This window comes from Mustelus asterias, chromosome 9 (genome assembly GCF_964213995.1).
Source record: "Mustelus asterias chromosome 9, sMusAst1.hap1.1, whole genome shotgun sequence".
Lineage (NCBI taxonomy): Eukaryota > Metazoa > Chordata > Chondrichthyes > Carcharhiniformes > Triakidae > Mustelus > Mustelus asterias.
The window spans coordinates 73463161-73482517 of NC_135809.1; the positions used below are offsets into that span (position 1 = coordinate 73463161).

The 19357-nt window shown below is 44.8% G+C and overlaps 1 protein-coding gene across 1 annotated transcript in view; it reads left to right on the forward strand.

Moving 5' to 3' along the window:
* The window catches only part of chid1 (chitinase domain containing 1), a 94023-nt gene that overhangs the window by 70143 nt on the left and 4523 nt on the right, over positions 1-19357 (forward strand). The window lies entirely within an intron of this gene.

Genomic DNA, 19357 nt, shown 5'->3' on the forward strand with positions numbered 1-19357 from the left:
ACTCGTGTCTGACTGCTGCAGAGCATCGTTACTCACGTTCGACTGCTGCAGAGCATTGTTGCTCGCGTCCGACTGCTGCAGAGCATTGTTACTCGTGTCCAACTGCTGCAGAGCATTGTTACTCGTGTCCAACTGCTGCAGAGCATTGTTACTCGTGTCCAACTGCTGCATATCGTTGCCCGCGTCCGACTGCAAAGAGCTACTTTTGTAACGTTGCTATTGGTGACTTTCTCGCTCCAGTAAATTAGTATTCCGGGTGGTTAGCAAGTGCCATTTTCCGTTCTTGTTGCCAGTTTTTGTTGCATATTGGAGAATGACGCTAAGAACAAGGGAGATTTATTCACAAGCGTGTCTCCTTTTACATAGCTGCTTCTTCTCTGCATATTTCCTGCACTAAGGACATGTGATGTCACTTCTGGTGAATACATGAATATATTAATACATCAGAACTCAGCACACCAATAAGAATTAATACAAATACATAATTACTCTAATGCCCAGCACCATACAACAGTTTACACAATCAGTGATTCTGAGTCAGATGCCAGTTAGTGTTGTAGTTACGGCAACTGTAATAGTGCTGTACCATTTATTACAGTTGGTTTGACACTAGGTAACTATGCGGTGCTTCACTTAGGCATAGTGGCACAGTGGTTAACACCGTTGCCTCACAGCGCCGGGTTCAAATCCCAGCTTGGGTCACTGTCTGTGTAAAGTCTGCATGTTCTCCCTGTGTCTGCATGGGTTTCCTCTGGGTGCTCCGGTTTCCTTCCACAGTCCAAAAGATGTACTGGTTAGGCTATGCTAAATTCTCCCTCAGTGTACCTGAACAGGCACAGGAGTGTGGTGCCTAGGGGATTTTCACAATAGCTTCATTGCCGTGATTTGATTTGCTTTATTATTGTCACATGCATTAGTATACAATGAAAAGTATTATTTCTTGCATGCTATACAGACAAAGCATACCATTCATAGAGAAGGAAAGGAGAGAATGGAGTGTTGCAGTCATAGCTAGGGTGTAGAGAAAGATCAACTTAATGCAAGGTAAGTCCATTCAAAAGTCTGATGGCAGCAGGGAAGAAGCTGTTCTTGAGTCAGTTGGCACATGACCTCAGACTTTTGTATCTTTTTCCCAAAGAAGGTGGAAGAGAGAATGTCTGGGGTGCGTGGGGTCCTTAATTATGCTGGCTGCTTTTCCGAGGCAACAGGAAGTGTAGACAGAGTCAATGGATGGGAGGCTGGTTTGTGTGATGGATTGGGGTACATTCACAACCTTTTGTAGTTTCTTGCGGTCTTGGGCAGAGCAGGAGCCATACCAAGCTGTGATACACCCAGAAAGCAGTATTAATGTAAGCAAACTTGTGACACTAATAAATAAACTTTAAAATTCATAAATTGGATGTCATACAAAACCTGAAACTAAAAAGGTTGAGTATTCAGGGAAAAATTTCCTGAACCTGGGACTCCTTTGAGAACATTTGCCCCAGATGTTAAGCAGGGCTGAGGATCCGTCTCTAGAACAGAGTGTAGGTGTGTTGCAATATTAATGGGTCCATATGGGGGAGGAGTAGTTTGAGAAAACATGTTTTCCGCAGGATGGTGCTGTGGATAAAATTACAAATTAGAGTGGAAAATTGATTGTGTTATTGTTTCAGGTTTGCTTTTGGAAAAATGCCTTGCCAATTGTTAAAATCATTGAATTAATGTGGACTGGGAGGCATGTTGTACTGGTTTACTGTATTGGAGTACTTTCAAGGAGGGGGAATACTGACCCTGGGGAGGATCTAACAGGGTGGTGGGTGGGAGGAGAAATTTGCTGGCGAGGTACAGGAGGAAGTTATTGATACCTTGGGAACTGAGCATTTGGAAATGATTACCATGGGGAATAATGGGGTTTGATGGCGGTGTGCTGGAGAAGGCTTCCATCTCCATCCACTGCCACTCTCCTCACCCCCCCCCCCCCCCCCCCCCCCCAAAAAAAAGCCTCCAGGCCTGCTGGTCATCCATAACACTTTGTTCCCCCCCCCAAGCATCATTTTTGGCTGTTGTTTCTCATCTTTGACTGTGATTTATTGATCCTGGTGATTTGTATCACCCAGGCCATGAGTATATTGTTGCTTTAGTGCTGATGAATGAATTGAGGTGCCAGGCTCTAGCTGCTGAGTCACAAATCATGAGCAAATTGTGGAGCCACTTTGTAAAAATACTGCAAAAATATCACCAAATAATAAACACCAGTAATACACATTTACTCACCAGTGTGCACTCTATTGGAGTTAATTAAACATTTAAATGTGAAACTGTTATGACATTTTAATTATGATAATAAAGAGAATGGGTATTAAAAATGATTTTGTAATTCTGTACTAATCATGCAAATGGTGGTGCCAGTTTGTAATGAGATTCGAAGTTGGAGAGGTAATGAGACTGAATGTGTTGGGAAGAATTCCAGGGACAGATAATGAATGGTGTCTCATGTGTTCCTGATCACATTTCATTAATCTCAGAGCCCAGGGAATTATTACCTGTTTTAAATTAATATACAGCAGTTTTCAGAGCCTCAGAATTACTGTACCCACCCATGCAGACAAACAAATGCACCCCCATGGCCTCCCCTTCCCTATCCTTGTAACCTTTAAGATTTGTATTTTTTAATTTGGTCTTTGTCTCACTGATTTCTATCACATCACCGCTGGCTGTCCTGCACTTACTGGTGTTTCAATGAGCAATGTGCCTGGCTCAGAAACAGTGGTGTCATTGTCCCCGGGGGAGTATCTGTTGCAGTGATCTGATTTGTGAATGCTCTGCTGTAACTGTGATTAAAACATAGCAATAAAACAGACTGCAGTAAGATGGACAACTCAGACTATAGCTGGAGATGGCCCTGCATCATATACGGCACACAGTCACTCCTTCACATGTACTCTGACTCTAGCTAGCTTCCAGTGATGATTCCTGCAGTTGGTGCCTCTGGAGTATTTGGTTTTTTGGCTGGGCTCAATTTGGAACAGTGTGTTTGTCAATGCGGATGGTGATTAGGAAGGCAGGGCTCCTGGTTTTACTGTTCCCATAGCTATCCAGGGTAATTCAATTCTCCAGAATGTGACAGTCAGTTGATGTCTGTCCTTGGCCTGCTGAACGTTCCAGTGAAGCCCAATGCAAACTGGAGGAACAACACTTCATCTTCCAATTAGACACTTTACAGCCCTTGGGACTTGTGTTTCTGCTGTAATTGCATTCGGTCACCTAATTTCCATCTCGCCCCCTCCCCTTTATTCCCTAACCTGAAACCCTCACATGAGTTTGAGCAGTTGTCTAATATTACACTGACTGAAATTTACTAATGTGGGAATGATAGATATGATGGCTTCTATTGGCCAAATAAACATGGTGCTTTAGGAGATATTGTGAAAATTATTAATTGCCAGGTGAAGGACTTTGAAACACTGAATTGTGGAAGGTTGTACATAAAATTTGTCAAAACAATAATTTGTGTATATGGAAGAGCCTTTAAGCTGATAAAACATTCTAAAATACTTCATTGCAACTTTTTCAAAACCCAATTTGCCACCAAAACACATGGAGATAGTCAGGTTATCTTGGAAGACATGATGTGGAGATGCCGGCGTTGGACTGGGGTAAACACAGTAAGAAGTCTCACAATACCAGGTTAAAGTCCAACAGGTCTATTTGGTAGCAAAAGCCACACAAGCTTTCGGAGCCTTAAGCCCCTTCTTCAGGTGAGTGGGACTTCTGTTCACAACGGGGCATATAAAGACACAAACTCAATTTACAGAATAATGGTTGGAATGCGAACACTTACAGCTAATCAAGTCTTTAAGATGCAAACAAATTTGTTTGTATCTTAAAGACTTGATTAGCTGTAAGTATTCACATTCCAACCATTATTCTGTAAATTGAGTTTGTGTCTTTATATGCCCTGTTTGTGAACAGAATTCCCACTCCCCTGAACAACACTGACAGTGCCAACCATGCCCTCAGATTCCCTGTGCACAGAGTGTCAGAAGCTGGAGAGGAAAAACAACTGGGCAGCTGGAGAGATGCACGCTGGTTTCCTCGCCTCAGCCAATGCTCTGTCTACCTAAACGGTAGAATTTTATAACTGAGGTGTTGCTTATCCAGGAGCTGTTGGAGATCAGCAGGGATGATGGGTCAGCAGGCTGTGTGCAAGTTAGAGCATAGCAGGTAGGGTTTGGGAGGAGCGCACAGCAGATAGGAGATAGAAGTAAGGCCAAGGGTGTGTTAATATAGTCTAGACATATCACAGCTGTGGATGAGTATTTGATGGGACAGTATGGAGGGAGCTTTACTGTATCTAACCCTGTGCTTTACCTGTCCTAGAAGTGTTTGATGGGGACAGTATAGAGAGAGCTTTACTCTGTATCTAATCCTATGCTGTACCTGTCTTGGGAATGTTTGATGGGACAGTATGGACGGAGCTTCTCTCTGTATCTAGCCCTGTACCTGTCCTGGGATGGGGGACTGTATAGAGGGAGCTTTACGCTGTATCTAACCCCGTACTGTACCTGTCCTGGGAGTGTTTGATGGGACAGTGTAGATGGAGATTATAATATTAACTTGTAACAAAAATTCATTTACATTCCTCACTTTGGGCAGAAATATACCATCAATAAATGTAATTTTATCTTCTCAATATCTCATCATGAAATCTGCATGAATGGTTTTCTGTCGTGTAACTTCAGTCATCAATCCTGCAATTCTCAATTTCAATGTTTTTAGCCTGACAGCTGTCTACAGCAGTCGAGTCTGGAGTATTAAATGATAAAAAGGTACCAAAGCAAAATGGTGTGAAGTGTTAACTTCAGCTGCCCGTTGGGATGGACAATGACTTGCTTCCACTCTGGCATGTTGGCTTCAGAGAAGGCATGCAGATGAGTTCTTTGGAGGTTTGTTTTCTCTCTCATGTTCAACTTCACTTCTGCATGCTCCTGCAGAAGTCTCTTGATGTGCTCTGTGCTTTCCTGAATGAACCTTTTGATCAGCCACGAACCCAGGTTATCCCTCGAGTCTGTGGACATGTTTAACATCTTCAGGAATGCCAAGAGAAATCCATAAAGCCTTTCAGATGACCTCCCGAGTGTCTCCTGCAGTGACAGTTCCAAGTAGAACAGATACTTTGGGATCTCGTGTCAGGAAGATGAGCAGCACGTTCTACCCAGTGGAGCTGCTTTGGAGTGAATACTACCTCAATGCTGGGATAGCACGTTGCTATTGGACTGCCTTTCTTGCTCCTTAATTGAGCATCTTGCAAAGGCCTTGGTTGAACTGTCCAAGTATCTGAACTGTTAGAAGCACAAGGATTATTGCTACCCAGTAAATAACTTCACAGACACTGCCTCCTGTACAGTACACTGCAGTATTTATTACATTGACTTTATGACTTGTACAATATGCTGTAGGAATTATTACAGACCCAACCTTCTGTACCATAATTACACAAACCCTGCCTCCTGTACAGTACTCTGCAGTATTTATTACAGACCCTGTCTCCTGTATAGTACTCTGCAGTAATTATTACAGACCCTGTCTCCTGTATAGTACTCTGCAGTAATTACACAGACTTTGATTTGATTTATTATTGTCACATGTATTAACATAGCGAAAAGTATTGTTCTTGCATGCTATACAGACAAAACATACCTTTCATAGAGAAGGAAATGAGAAAGTGCAGAATGTAGTATTACAGTCATAGTTAGGGTGTAGAGAAAGATCAACTTAATGCAAGGTAAGTCCATTCAAAAGTCAGACAGCAGCAGGGAAGAAGCCGTTCTTGAATCGGTTGGTACGTGACCTCAGACTTGTCTTTTTCCTGAAGGAAGAAGGTGGAAGAGAAATTTCCGAGGTGCGTGGGGTCTTTAATTATGCTGGCTGCTTTGCCGAGGCAGCAGGAAGTGTAGACAGTCAATGGATGGGAGGCTGGTTTGCCTGATGGATTGGGCTACATTCATGACCTTATGTAGTTCCTTGCAGTCTTGGGCAGAGCAGGAGCCATACCAAGCTGTGATACAACCAGAAAAAATGCTTTCTATGGTGCATCTGTAAAAGCTGATGAGAGTCATAGCTGACATGCCAAATTTTCTTAGTCTTCTGGTGAAAGTAGAGGCGTTGGTGGGCTTTCTTAACTATAGTGTTGGCATGGGGGGGACCAGGACAGGTTGTTGGTGATCTGGACACCTAAAAACTTGAAGCTCTCAACCCTTTCTACTTCGTCCCCATTGATGAAGACGGGCATGTTCTCCTTTACGCTTCCTGAAGTCGATAACAATCTCCTTTGTTTTGTTGACATTGAGGGAGAGATTATTGTTGCTGCACCAGTTCACCAGATTCTCTATCTCGTCATTGTTTGAGATCCGGCCCACTACGGTGGTATCATCAGCAAACTTGAAAATCGAATTGGAGGGGAATTTGGCCACACAGTCATAGGTGTATAAGGAGTATAGTAGGGGGCTGAGAACACAGCCTTGTGGGGCACCAGTGTTGAGAATTATCGTGGAGGAGGTGTTGTTGCCTATCCTTACTGATTGTAGTCTGCGAGTTAGGAAGTTCAGGATCCAGTCGCAGAGAGAGGTGCTGAGGCCCAGGCCACAGAGTTTGGAGATGAGTTTTGTGGGAATAATAGTGTTGAAGGCTGAGCTGTAGTCAATAAATAGGAATCTGACATAGGTGTCCTTGTTATCTAGGTGTTCCAGCGGTGAGTGCAGGGCCAGGGAAATGGCGTCTGCTGTGGACCTGTTGCGGCAGTAGACAAACTGTAGTGGATCCAGGTAGTCCAGGAGGCTGGAATTGATTAATGCCACGACTAACCTTTCAACCTGATGGATGTCAGAGCCACTGGACGATAGTCATTAAGGCACGCTGCTTAGTTTTTCTTAGGTACCGGGATGATGGTCGTCGTCTTGAAGCAGATAGGGACCTCAGATTGCTGGAAAGAGAGGTTGAAGATGTCTGTGAATACCTCCACCAGCTGATCCACACAGGATCTGAGTGCACGTCTGGGTACCCCATCCAGGCCAGTTGCTTTCCGTGGGTTGACCTTCCAGAAAGCTGCTCTGACGTCTACAATGGTGACCCCAGATACAGGTTCAGACCTTGCCTCCTGTACAGCACTCTGTCATCTGTCTCCTATACAGTAATGATTACAGACTGTGCCTCCTATACAGTATTCTGCAGTAATTATTACACTGACTCTGCCACCTGTACAATACGCTGCAGTAATTATTACACTGTGACCCTGCCACCTGTGCAGTAATTATTACAGACCCTGCATCCTTTGCAGTAATTATTACAGACCCTGCATCCTTTGCAGTAATTATTACAGACCCTGCATCCTTTGCAGTAATTATTACAGACCCTGCATCCTTTGCAGTAATTATTACAGACCCTGCATCCTTTGCAGTAATTATTACAGACCCTGCATCCTTTGCAGTAATTATTACAGACCCTGCATCCTTTGCAGTAATTATTACAGACCCTGCATCCTTTGCAGTAATTATTAATGTCCCTGTCACCTGTACAATAATTATTACACTAACCCTGCCTCCAGCACAGTACTCTACCGGAATTATTACAGACCCTATCTTCTGTGCCGTAATTACAGACCCTGCCTCCTATACAGTACTCTGCAGTAATTATTACAGACCCTGCCACTTGTACAGTAATCTTGCCTCCTATACAGTAATTACACTGACCCTGCCACCTGTACAGTACTCTGCAGTAATTACTGACCTTGCTTCCTGTACAAGACTCTACCATAATTACAGAGCCTACCTTCTGTACAGTATACTGCAGTAATTATTACACTGACCCTACCTTCTCTACAGTACTCTGCCATAATTATTACTGCAACCCTGCCTCCTATACAGTACTCTGCAGTAATTATTGCACTGTCAGGCCTATTTAGCTAAGTTGCTTCATTATATTGACAAATTTATCAGTTACAGATATTGGGCTGAGCCAGTTGCTGCCTGACTCCTTCTAATGTGTGTGGGCATCATTGACACATGAATAAGATATCTGTCAGCTTGAGCTAACTGGATCACAACATGTGGAATCCCTGACAGATTGCCTGAGACTTTCCAATTGATGAATTTCAACCTTAATGGATGCTGAGAGATCCAAAAGTGAGGAAAATTGCTTCTGTCAGAATAAATGAAGTGTCATTCAGTTAAAAAGCTGGATCTTGCTGTGGACGAAGCTGGCTTTTATTCAGCTCTCACTTCAGCGTGGTTTAGGGCTTTGATTGCCAGAGCTGGTTTTGATTTCTTTAGCTACAGTCTCTTTCACCTCAGCACAAAATGCTTTCTTGTCCATTTACCTCAAATAGCTCATGTCACAGCACTGCCCAGGACTCTTTAAGCAGCACTATTTAACCTTCGTTCTAGCTACAGATTGGTAACCATTGCTTCCCATAGCAACAGTTCTTTAATCGAGGGGTTCACACAAGTGAAGCTGCTCTCAACCTTGTAACCGTACTGTGCATTTAAGAAATGAATTTGTCATGTTTCTTGTGGGGGGTGGGGACAATTCCAATTGTCTGCACTGACAGCCCACATGCTGATAATGCAAAAGAATAATTGCTCCTAGTTAATGGGGTGTTTGTTTTAATCTGAGCTAATGCAATATTGTTATTTTTAAGCTGTCTCCTGGGTTGCAGAGTTGGGTTTAATAAAGTTGATTGATGAGAAGAAATTCATGTGACTGGGCAGAGCTAAGCTTTCAGAGGGACAAAGCAGGCAGTTGCTGTTTACATTTGAATGGAGCAGCAGCTGCCTCTCATTTCATTTCAATAATGAAAACTCATGCCTTTTTGTAACATTAATTGTGTTAAGTAATGTTTGTTTCAATAAAAACTTCCTAATGGGTCAATAGAATCACACCTGGAGTAAGCCACCTTGTGCTCGCACTAATGCCAGAATCAAAGATAGTTGGGATCTAAGCTTATTTCATAATAGACCTTGGAGTTTATGATCTGGTCTCTAACACTTTCTATTGGCAATTAGGATTTGGGCACTTCTCCCCAGGGAGTACGTTGTGAATTGGGCACTGTCAGGAATTTGGTGCAATTGGGAAGAGGGAGGAAAGTGCTGCTCACGTTTCTTTTATCTGCAATAGCTGGCTCGAATACATGGCAATCCCAAAAACCATTTCTAGAGTGTTTGCAGCTTGGCCTACTTCAGCTCCAAGTTCTGAGCTGGAGTCAGAGTTCAGATATTGCAGGGGATCAGGAAGGAGGAAAGTTACCTGAACACCTGGTTCCAAAAGGCAGATATGTGGATCCAGGATACAGTGATGGAGGAGCCTCAGTCCCTGACTTTGACCAACAGGTACACAAGAAACTTGATACCTGTGTGGATGAGAAGGATTGCAAGGTGCACACGTGAACTGACTCCATGGCATAATTATGCATGAAGTCATTCAAGTGGAGAGAGTGAAAAGCAATGTGGTAGGAGAGAGAATTTGGGAGGGGTGGGGGGGGGAAAGAGGTGGGTGTAGATACTGCTGTCTAGATGCAACAGAGCTCCAAAGGTTACGCTGCGTCAGAGTGAAGGACATCTCCTCAAAGCTAGAGAGGAGCCAGGGGTCAGAGGGAGTGGATACAGTGGTCCATCAGCGACATAGCAGAACATCGTTCCTAGTTCTCCCTGAGTGTTTGAGGAGTTAGGGTCCAAATTAAACTGCAGAACCAGAAAGCTGATCGTCACTGGAGCTGACCCACATCTAATTGGCAGGGATTAGGCTGATTAGTGAATTAAGCACGTGGCTCAGAAAATGGGTTTTGATTCATGGGTCACTAGTACTCAGAAGAGCTGTTCTGTTGGGTGGGTTCCACTTGAACCAGACTGGGATAAGATTCCTGGCAAAATCATAAAACTAGGGCTGCAGACAGGGCATTAAACTAAAGTGGGTGTGGCAGGGGATGGGAGGGCAATACTCTAATGAAGGGAGTTTGAAATATAAAGTGAAAACTAGAGACAAAAGGTTGTAATGATTTGGATGAAGACAAGCGGAGTGGAACAGGAAGGGACAGAGTATCAAATAGTCCATCAGCGAATAACACTTATGTAAATAAAGGCTTTTCATCTGAATGTGCAAAGCATCTACACTATAAAAGATGAACATGTAGAACACACAGGATAATTAGATCCAAAATATTTGTTGCTAACAAAAATACAAAATACAAGACATCGAGAAGGATTTTCTGCTGTAAAGGACTAAGACTGAGGTACATTTTTACAAAATATCAATATGTATGCTCAAATATATCTATAGGTATCCTTATTGCCACTCTGAAAAAAATTAAATAGAACAAAGACCCGTGTGGCTGAACCAATGTCTGTCTGTGCCACCCCCTAAGAATCTAAGACCCAACAAAAGAAGCTGCCTGGCAGTTTTGAGAAAACTCACATTATCCGAGGAGCCCCGGACAACCCCCTGTGAACTGCACAGTCCCAAATAAAGTAAGGTTTATTTATTAGTCACAAGTAAGGCTTACATTAACACTGCAATGAAGTTACTGTGAAATTCCCCTAGTCACCACAATCCACCACATGTTCGGGTCAATGCACCTAACCAGCTCGTCTTTCGGACTGTGGGAGGAAAGCTGAGCACCCGGAGGAAACCCACGCAGACATGAGAAGAATATACAAACTCTCAGACAGTGACCCAAGCCAGGAATCGAACCTGGGATCCTGGCGCTGTGAGGTAGCTACGCTAACCACTGTGCAGCCCATAGAAAGGCCTTCTGCATTTAGTAGCCCAGGCAGACCAACAGGAGGTGAATCATCTGTTAAGACAAGGCCCAGGCAACATTCCTTTCAGTTCCCAATGGCTGAGACATTGAGTCTTTGAAATCCACATGATGGGTACATATCCACAATCTAAGACCCAGTGGAAAAGTGAGAATCGTGTAACTCAAGCCTCTGGCTTGTGGAGCAAATAATATTGTCCAGCTCAACTGCACAGCTCAGTTTGCTGTCAGCCTCACAGACCAGGAACTCTGCCCAGGTTGTATACCTAACCCTATCTACATGGTTTCTGTACCATTGTCTGCAAGACTGATTCATCTCTGCATGCGTTTCTCATCTCATCTTATCAAATCAACACCACTAGAAAAGTGAATTATCCAGCTCAGATTTCAGTCCATGAGTCTCTGTAAAGGAATACAACATTGGACTTTGATTCTGGAACTCACATCAAACACTTTTTATTTCCTCCTCTGGCCTCTGCACTGTAAAATCTTTCTTCCTTCATTATCGGAACACGAGGACATTGCGAATCATCTTTTCACATTTTGTGTGTTTGCAAGTAAAGTAACCCTTTGAGTTCATCCTAGCTAGAGTTTGTTGTGAGGTTACTAGTCCCAAAACTAAGGGAGTTAGGAAATACGCTGCGTATAAAGAGAGAAACAAAACATTTCTATTAACAGATGGATGGAGAAAGGAGAAATTGCAGTTAACTCCTGTCATTCGCAACCCCTCAAGTTGCAAATTTTGTAGCCTCAACTTCGTTCATTTGCAATGAACTCTCACCTTTCCTATATTCTTCTCATGGCAAAAGTGGGTATTCCACATGCCCCAGTTTGCTATTTGCAATTTTTCATTAATAGAACTCCTGTGAAGGGCTGTTTAAATTAACCTGCCTCTTGTCCGGAACAGAAATTGGGAACTCAAATCTGGATTCGCCCATTTGAATTGACCAGAGTTCAATTTGAGGCGCAAGCCAAATCTGATTGTAAAAAAGCCAATTGGAAACCAAAAGGAAAACCTCAGGGGCTGGAACCAATAGTAGCTAACAACGGCAAATGCCTTTTACCCAGCAAAAAAGAAATGGCAACTTTTGATGCCCGGGTGTGAGTCAAGCAAAGATATCTGAATGGTGAAACATTATTGGCCCTTAGCACTGAGCAATGGAAAGCTACAGCTGGGAACGTAGTTAAAAATGCCCAGGAAAGCAAAGAGATATGAACTGATCCGGAACATTTGGATCTCGTATCTAATGGAACAGGTAGATCAAGGGCTTAATCATGGTCCCATTCAAGCTGAAAGAGCTCAATGCAGCTAGAATATAAAAGAGAGTGAAGGGAGAGAGTGAAATTGGAAACCAACACAAAACCAGACAGCTGGAAGCTGAGGGAGAAAAAAATCTCCCTACACAGAACTACTGAGGCCCTCCAGTATGCTTGATCCATTCTCAATCTCAAAAACACTGATGGAGTCAGTTTGAGAAATTAGCCATCAGACATTTGGACCTTACTTAAATTCAAGGGCAGCTGTCAGGAAGGGCCCTTGATCTACTCCATGTTGCTCCTGATGTCTCTGAATTATAAGCAGACCAAGGTTCCTGAACGTTTGTCCTCGAGGCATATTGCCAGCAAGTCTGAATGTCCATAAGAAGCCCACATAAACCTAAACCTACACAGAGTTTGAACTACTGAAGCAAATTGCATTTGACTGCTGGGTAAGGTTCTTAAAAGATCCCACAAACTTAAGGATTGAGAGAGTTGATATTGTTAGAGGAATTTAAAAGTTGCTTACACTCCAACCCATACATGCACTTGAATAGCAGAGAATCCTCATAGCCAAGGATGCAGCAGATGTCTACAATCTCACCCATAGGCCCAGAAACTCGAGCCTTTCCAAACCACTCACAAACAGTGGAAAGATGAGCAGTGTGACCCAGATAGGACAGGCCCCTTCCCCATCTAGAAAGGAAAAGACCAAGGTGTAAGGAGCCCACCTATAGCCAGAAGGAGAACACCCAGAGGCCAGTGTGTTCCTATTGTAATAAAACAGGTTATCCCAGAACTGAGTGCTGGAGTTTGAGGAAAGCTGTAGATCTAATAAAGCTCCATGTGAGTATTTCACCAAAGGACACCACAATGGATAACACAACAGAACAGGCAGAGATTCTCAGTACTGAAACTATGACATGACAGCAGGCTGGGGATTGTGATAGGCCAGGTGGTGTTCACTCAGTTATCCAAATACAAAATAAAAATTAAAGTTCATTTGAAGGTCTTCAAATACTCAGCAAAACAGAAGAGGAAATAAACACCTAGCTCTTCTTTGAGCCTAGCTTTACTCAATAAATCCCTATTAAACTTGGACAGGGAAAACGTATCACAGTATCCAACAGCTGCTGTCTTTTGGTAGAGGCAAAGTCAAAATACAGACAAAAAGGTCAGATTACCAGAGCGGGCTCTCTTACAGGCCAAAGTGCAATTCAAATCAGGGTTTTTGTACAGTCCAAGGTCAGCAACAAAACTTATGCATACAGCAAATTCTTCACTCTCCAAGGTACCCTTCTTACTTTCACCAAGATGGTTCTGGCCTTTAGCAGTACTCAGTGCTCTGCTTATATATTCTTGCAAAGCTACACAGCTGATTGTTGTTGCACTGATACCTGAAGGGAGTTTTCCAACAGTCTGCTATATGACTTCCAGGTTGACTTGCAGTGATCATCTTGGTAGGGGAAGCTCTGTTAAGAAACTGAAGAGTATTATGAGAAAAGTATCACCCTGCCAGCACACGGTCCCTGGTGACAGCATAAAACATACCCATTGGAGGGCATGGCACTAAGTGTGTCTGAGCCAGACAAACGCCAAGGGAGCTTCCTGGAACAGTGTCCACCATCCCAAAATGTGAACAAATCCATTGTACATCTCTGGGATATGAGGGCCACTCACTCCTTAATGTTGAAGAGAAACCTAAACCTACCACCCCCCCTCCTGAAGTTCTCCTGAAGGCTAAAGGTCTGAACAGTGGAGTGGGAGGAGGATCTATGTTTGTACCCCTCCATAGAGTCCACCTCGAGTGTGACCTTGTTTCAGGCAATGTCACAGTGGGCATTGTCCCTGAACTACCAGTAGCAGGAATTGATTTCCTCCTGGGAAACAATTTGTCTGGCAACAAAATGTTGGTCAGCAAAAGATAAGAGGCCAACATCAGGCAGCAGGGATCTGCCAGAGAACAGAGGCTGGGGAATGTTCAGAGCCCCTAAAGGCTGAAATAAAACCCACATTTTGAGTGAGAGCTGATTGAATAACAAGATCAAAGCCAGGCCAGTGAAGTTAAGAGGTCCAGGGAGGGCTAATAGAATTTAAAATAGATGCTCAGAATATCCTACAATTACACAGGGAGCAGAGAAGGGAAAGAAACAGTTAGGGAGATGCCCCCCATAGTCAAAGTGCTGAAGGACCAGAAAGAATGAGGAGGGCACAGTAACCATCATTATTCAATGTTCTCAATGTGGTGGGAAAAGGCTGCACCAGCGTGAAGAATACCTTGCCAAAAACAGTCATTTCTGCAAGAGAAGAGGCTGTTTAAAATCGGTATCAAAAAGCTCCTGACAGAGAAACTACAAAGATCATCTAAAAGCAACTGATATACAGAGAAAAGAGGAGAAGGAGGATGAGTATTGTGCAAATCAAACCAGAAACGACAAACAACACCATAGGGTCCAAGATTGGTCAGAACTCCAAGCACTCATTGTTCCACAGGAGCAGGCTGAGGGTAAGGGAGCTTGTTTGTGCACTAATTTATTTAATTATTTTTCAGTTAAATTAGTGAAAAAAATCGGAGGTTTTTTTTCTAAACAGGAAATAGGCCCAGCAGCAGCCTGGGAAGATTTTGGAGGGTTTAAAAGTGCTTAACTTGGAGGTTTCAGCCTCATTGTTCCACAGGAGCAGGCTGAGGGTAAGGGAGCTTGTTTGTGCACTAATTTATTTAATTATTTTTCAGTTAAATTAGTGAAAAAAATCGGAGGTTTTTTTTCTAAACAGGAAATAGGCCCAGCAGCAGCCTGGGAAGATGTTGGAGGGTTTAAAAGTAGGCCGCACCTTTGAGCGGGCAGCGTCGTTAGCGGGCAGTGGAGTGAGCAGGGGACAGAGTGAGAGCTAAAAGGGCTTTGGCTCACAGGGCTTCGGCGAGGAAGGTTGTTTGTTTGTTTTTCTTTGGTTACACCCCCTTTTTGTTTTATCCCCAAAACTAAAAAGGACATGGCTGGTATGAGTGGGAGGCCAGTATACTGCATTCAGTGTGGGATGTGGGAGTTCCTGGAGACAACTTGCCTCCCGGAAGTCCATATCTGTGCCAGATGTGTGGAACTGCATCTCCTGAAGGATCGTGTAAGGGAGCTGGAGCTGAGGCTCGATGAACTCAGTTTAGTTAGGGAAAATGAGAGAGTCATAGATAAAAGTTATAGTCAGGTAGTGACACCAGGGTCTCGGAAGGAAGACACGTGGGTCACAGTTAGGAGGGGTAATAGTCAGAAGGGTGATGTGCCAGAAAGCACCCCAGTGGCAGTCTCCCATAAGAGAAAGGGATGGGCAACAGATGGGAGAAGGGAAGGGAGTGAGCAGTCTGTGGAGGGATCCCCTGTGGTTGTCCCCCTCCACAATAGGTATATTGTTTTGGATTCTGTGGAGGGGGATGACCCTCCAGGGGTAAGCCACGAGGACCAGATCGCCTCCACGGAGACAGGCTCAGGGGTCCGGAAGGGAAAGAAGGGGTTTAGGAGAGCGATAGTTGTGGGGGACGCAATAGTTAGAGGCACGGACAGGCGCTTCTGTGGGACTGAACGAGAATCCAGGATGGTAGTCTGCCTCCCTGGTGCCGGGGTACTGGATGTCTCCGAGAGGGTAGGAAGCATATTTAAAAAGGAAGGTAGTCAAACGGATGTGATTGTACACATTGGGGGAAATGATGTAGGTAGGAAGAGCAGGGGGGTCATACGAGAGAAATTCAGGGAGTTGGGTGCTAGGCTAAAAAGTAAGACCTCCAGTGTAGCAATCTCTGGACTGCTCCCGGTGCCTAGTGCAAGTGAGGCTCGGAACAGGGAGATTCTACAGTTGAACGCGTGGCTAAAGGACTGGTGCAAGAGGGAGGGTTTTAAATTCATAGATAACTGGGAAATCTTCAAGTCAGGATGGCAACTGTACAGAAAGGATGGGTTACACCTTAACTGGAAGGGAGCAAATATCCTGGCTGGGAGTTTTGCTCGAGTGTTTCGGCAGGATTTAAACTAGTGTGGCAGGGGGGTGGGGAACAAAACAGGAGGTCAGTAAATACTGAGGCTGGGGTCGAGCTTGGGGCCAGGGCAAGGCTAGCTAAGAAGAGGAGCACTCTGGAGGAGGAGGACCTGACTGGGCCTGGAGGTCTGGAGTGCATCTGCTTCAATGCGAGGAGTGTAACGGGTAAAACAGACGAACTTAGGGCCTTAATGCTTGTGCGGAATTTGGATGTGGTTGCGGTGACGGAAACTTGGTTAAAAGAAGGACAGGACTGGCAGCTGAATATTCCGGGGTATCAGTGTTTTCGGCGAGACAGAGGAGGGGCTAAAAAAGGTGGGGGAGTAGCGATATTAGTTAAGGAGCATATTACCGCGGTGCAGAGGGTAGACAACTTAGAGGGGTCATGTACTGAGTCGCTGTGGGTGGAACTCAGAAACAGGAAGGGTGCAGTCACTATGCTGGGGGTGTACTACAGACCACCCAACAGCCCACGGGAAGTGGAGGAAAGGATACGTCAGGAGATTCTGGATAGATGCAGAAAAAATAGGGTTGTTGTAGTGGGGGACTTTAATTTCCCTGGCACAGACTGGAAAGTGCTTAGAGCTGGGGGACCGGACGGGGAGGAATTTGTAAAATGCGTACTGGAAGGTTCTTTGGAACAGTATGTAGATAGCCCGACTAGAGAGGGGGCTATACTGGACCTAGTTCTGGGAAATGAGCCCGGTCAGGTCGTCAAAGTTTCGGTAGGGGAACATGTGGCAAATAGTGACCACAACTCTGTTAACTTTAGGATAGTAATGGATAAGGATGAGTGCTGTCCTACGGGCAGGGTGCTAAATTGGGGGAAGGTTGACTATAGCCGGATTAGGCAGGAATTGGTGGATGTTGATTGGGAGAGGATGTTCGAGGGTAAGTCCGCGTCTGGCATGTGGGAGTCTTTTAAGGAACTATTGATAAGGCTGCAGGATAGGCATGTGCCTGTAAAAAGGAAAGATAGGAAAGGTAGGATTCGAGAGCCGTGGATAACCAGGGAAATTGAGGATCTGATTAAAATGAAAAGGGAGGCGTACGTTAAGTCCAGGCAACTGAAAACAGATGGAGCTCTGGAGGAATACAGAGAGAGTAGGAAAGAACTCAAACGGGGAGTTAGAAGGGCAAAAAGAGGTCACGAGATGTTCTTGGCAGGCAGGATTAAGGAGAATCCTAAGACATTCTATTCATACGTTAGGAACAAAAGAGTTGTCAGGGAGAAAATCGGACCTCTCAGGGACAAAGGAGGGGAATTATGCTTAGAACCCAAGGGAATAGGGGAGATCCTAAATGAATACTTTGCATCGGTATTCACGAAGGAGAGGGGCGTGTTAACCGGGAGTGTCTCGGAGGGAGGTGTTGACCCGTTAGAGAAAATCTCCATTACGAGAGAGGAAGTGTTAGGTTTTTTAGGGAACATTAAAACTGACAAAGCCCCAGGGCCTGATGGCATCTATCCTCGACTGCTCAGGGAGACGAGAGAGGAAATTGCTGGGCCTCTGACGGAAATCTTTGTCGCTTCTTTGGACACGGGTGAGGTCCCTGAGGATTGGAGGATAGCGAATGTGGTCCCGTTGTTTAAGAAGGGTAGCAGGGATAACCCAGGAAATTATAGGCCGGTGAGCTTGACGTCCGTGGTAGGGAAGTTGTTGGAGAGGATTCTTAGAGACAGGATGTATGTGCATTTAGAACGGAACAATCTCATTAGTGACAGACAGCATGGTTTTGTAAGAGGGAGGTCGTGCCTTACAAATTTGGTGGAGTTTTTTGAGGAAGTGACAAAAACGGTTGATGAAGGAAGGGCCGTGGATGTCGTCTATATGGATTTCAGTGAGGCATTTGACAAAGTCCCACATGGCAGGTTGGTTAAGAAGGTTAAGGCTCATGGGATACAAGGAGAAGTGGCTCGATGGGTGGAGAACTGGCTTGGCCATAGGAGACAGAGGGTAGTGGTCGAAGGGTCTTTTTCCGGCTGGAGGTCTGTGACCAGTGGTGTTCCGCAGGGCTCTGTACTGGGACCTCTGCTATTTGTGATATATATAAATGATTTGGAAGAAGGTGTAACTGGTGTAATCAGCAAGTTTGCGGATGACACAAAGATGGCTGGAATTGCGGATAGCGAAGAGCATTGTCGGGCAATACAGCAGGATATAGATAGGCTGGAAAATTGGGCGGAGAGGTGGCAGATGGAATTTAATCCGGATAAATGCGAAGTGATGCATTTTGGAAGAAATAATGTAGGGAGGAGTTATGCAATAAATGGCAGAGTCATCAGGAGTATAGAAACACAGAGGGACCTAGGTGTGCAAGTCCACAAATCCTTGAAGGTGGCAACACAGGTGGAGAAGGTGGTGAAGAAGGCATACGGTATGCTTGCCTTTATAGGACGGGGTATAGAGTATAAAAGCTGGAGTCTGATGATGCAGCTGTATAGAACGCTGGTTAGGCCGCATTTGGAGTACTGCGTCCAGTTCTGGTCGCCGCACTACCAGAAGGACGTGGAGGCATTGGAGAGAGTGCAGAGAAGGTTTACCAGGATGTTGCCTGGTATGGAGGGTCTTAGCTATGAGGAGAGATTGGGTAGACTGGGGTTGTTCTCCTTGGAAAGACGGAGAATGAGGGGAGATCTAATAGAGGTATACAAGATTATGAAGGGTATAGATAGGGTGAACAGTGGGAAGCTTTTTCCCAGGTCGGAGGTGACGATCACGAGGGGTCACGGGCTCAAGCTGAGAGGGGCGAAGTATAACTCAGACATCAGAGGGACGTTTTTTACACAGAGGGTGGTGGGGGCCTGGAATGCGCTGCCAAGTAGGGTGGTGGAGGCAGGCACGCTGACATCGTTTAAGACTTACCTGGATAGTCACATGAGCAGCCTGGGAATGGAGGGATACAAACGATTGGTCTAGTTGGACCAAGGAGCGGCACAGGCTTGGAGGGCCGAAGGGCCTGTTTCCTGTGCTGTACTGTTCTTTGTTCTTTGTTCAGGTGAATCAGTCTGGATTAGAGACCAGAATCAAGAAGGCCAAGTCCTAGAGAAGCACCCAGCCTGATCTTCTGGAGACTAAAAGTGAAATAGTGAGAAGAAACAGAAGTGCACTTCTCTGTACAAAGAAGACCTTCGAGGGATGGATAAGGGGGTCAGTAATGTTGTGGGGGTGGGGCAATGTCTGTGAGAGCCAGGGGGAGGCAATATCCAGTCCAGGTGGCAGGGGAGCCGCATTCTATCATTTTTTATTTTGTGCATGTGCATATGGAGGCTCCGATTGGAGCTGC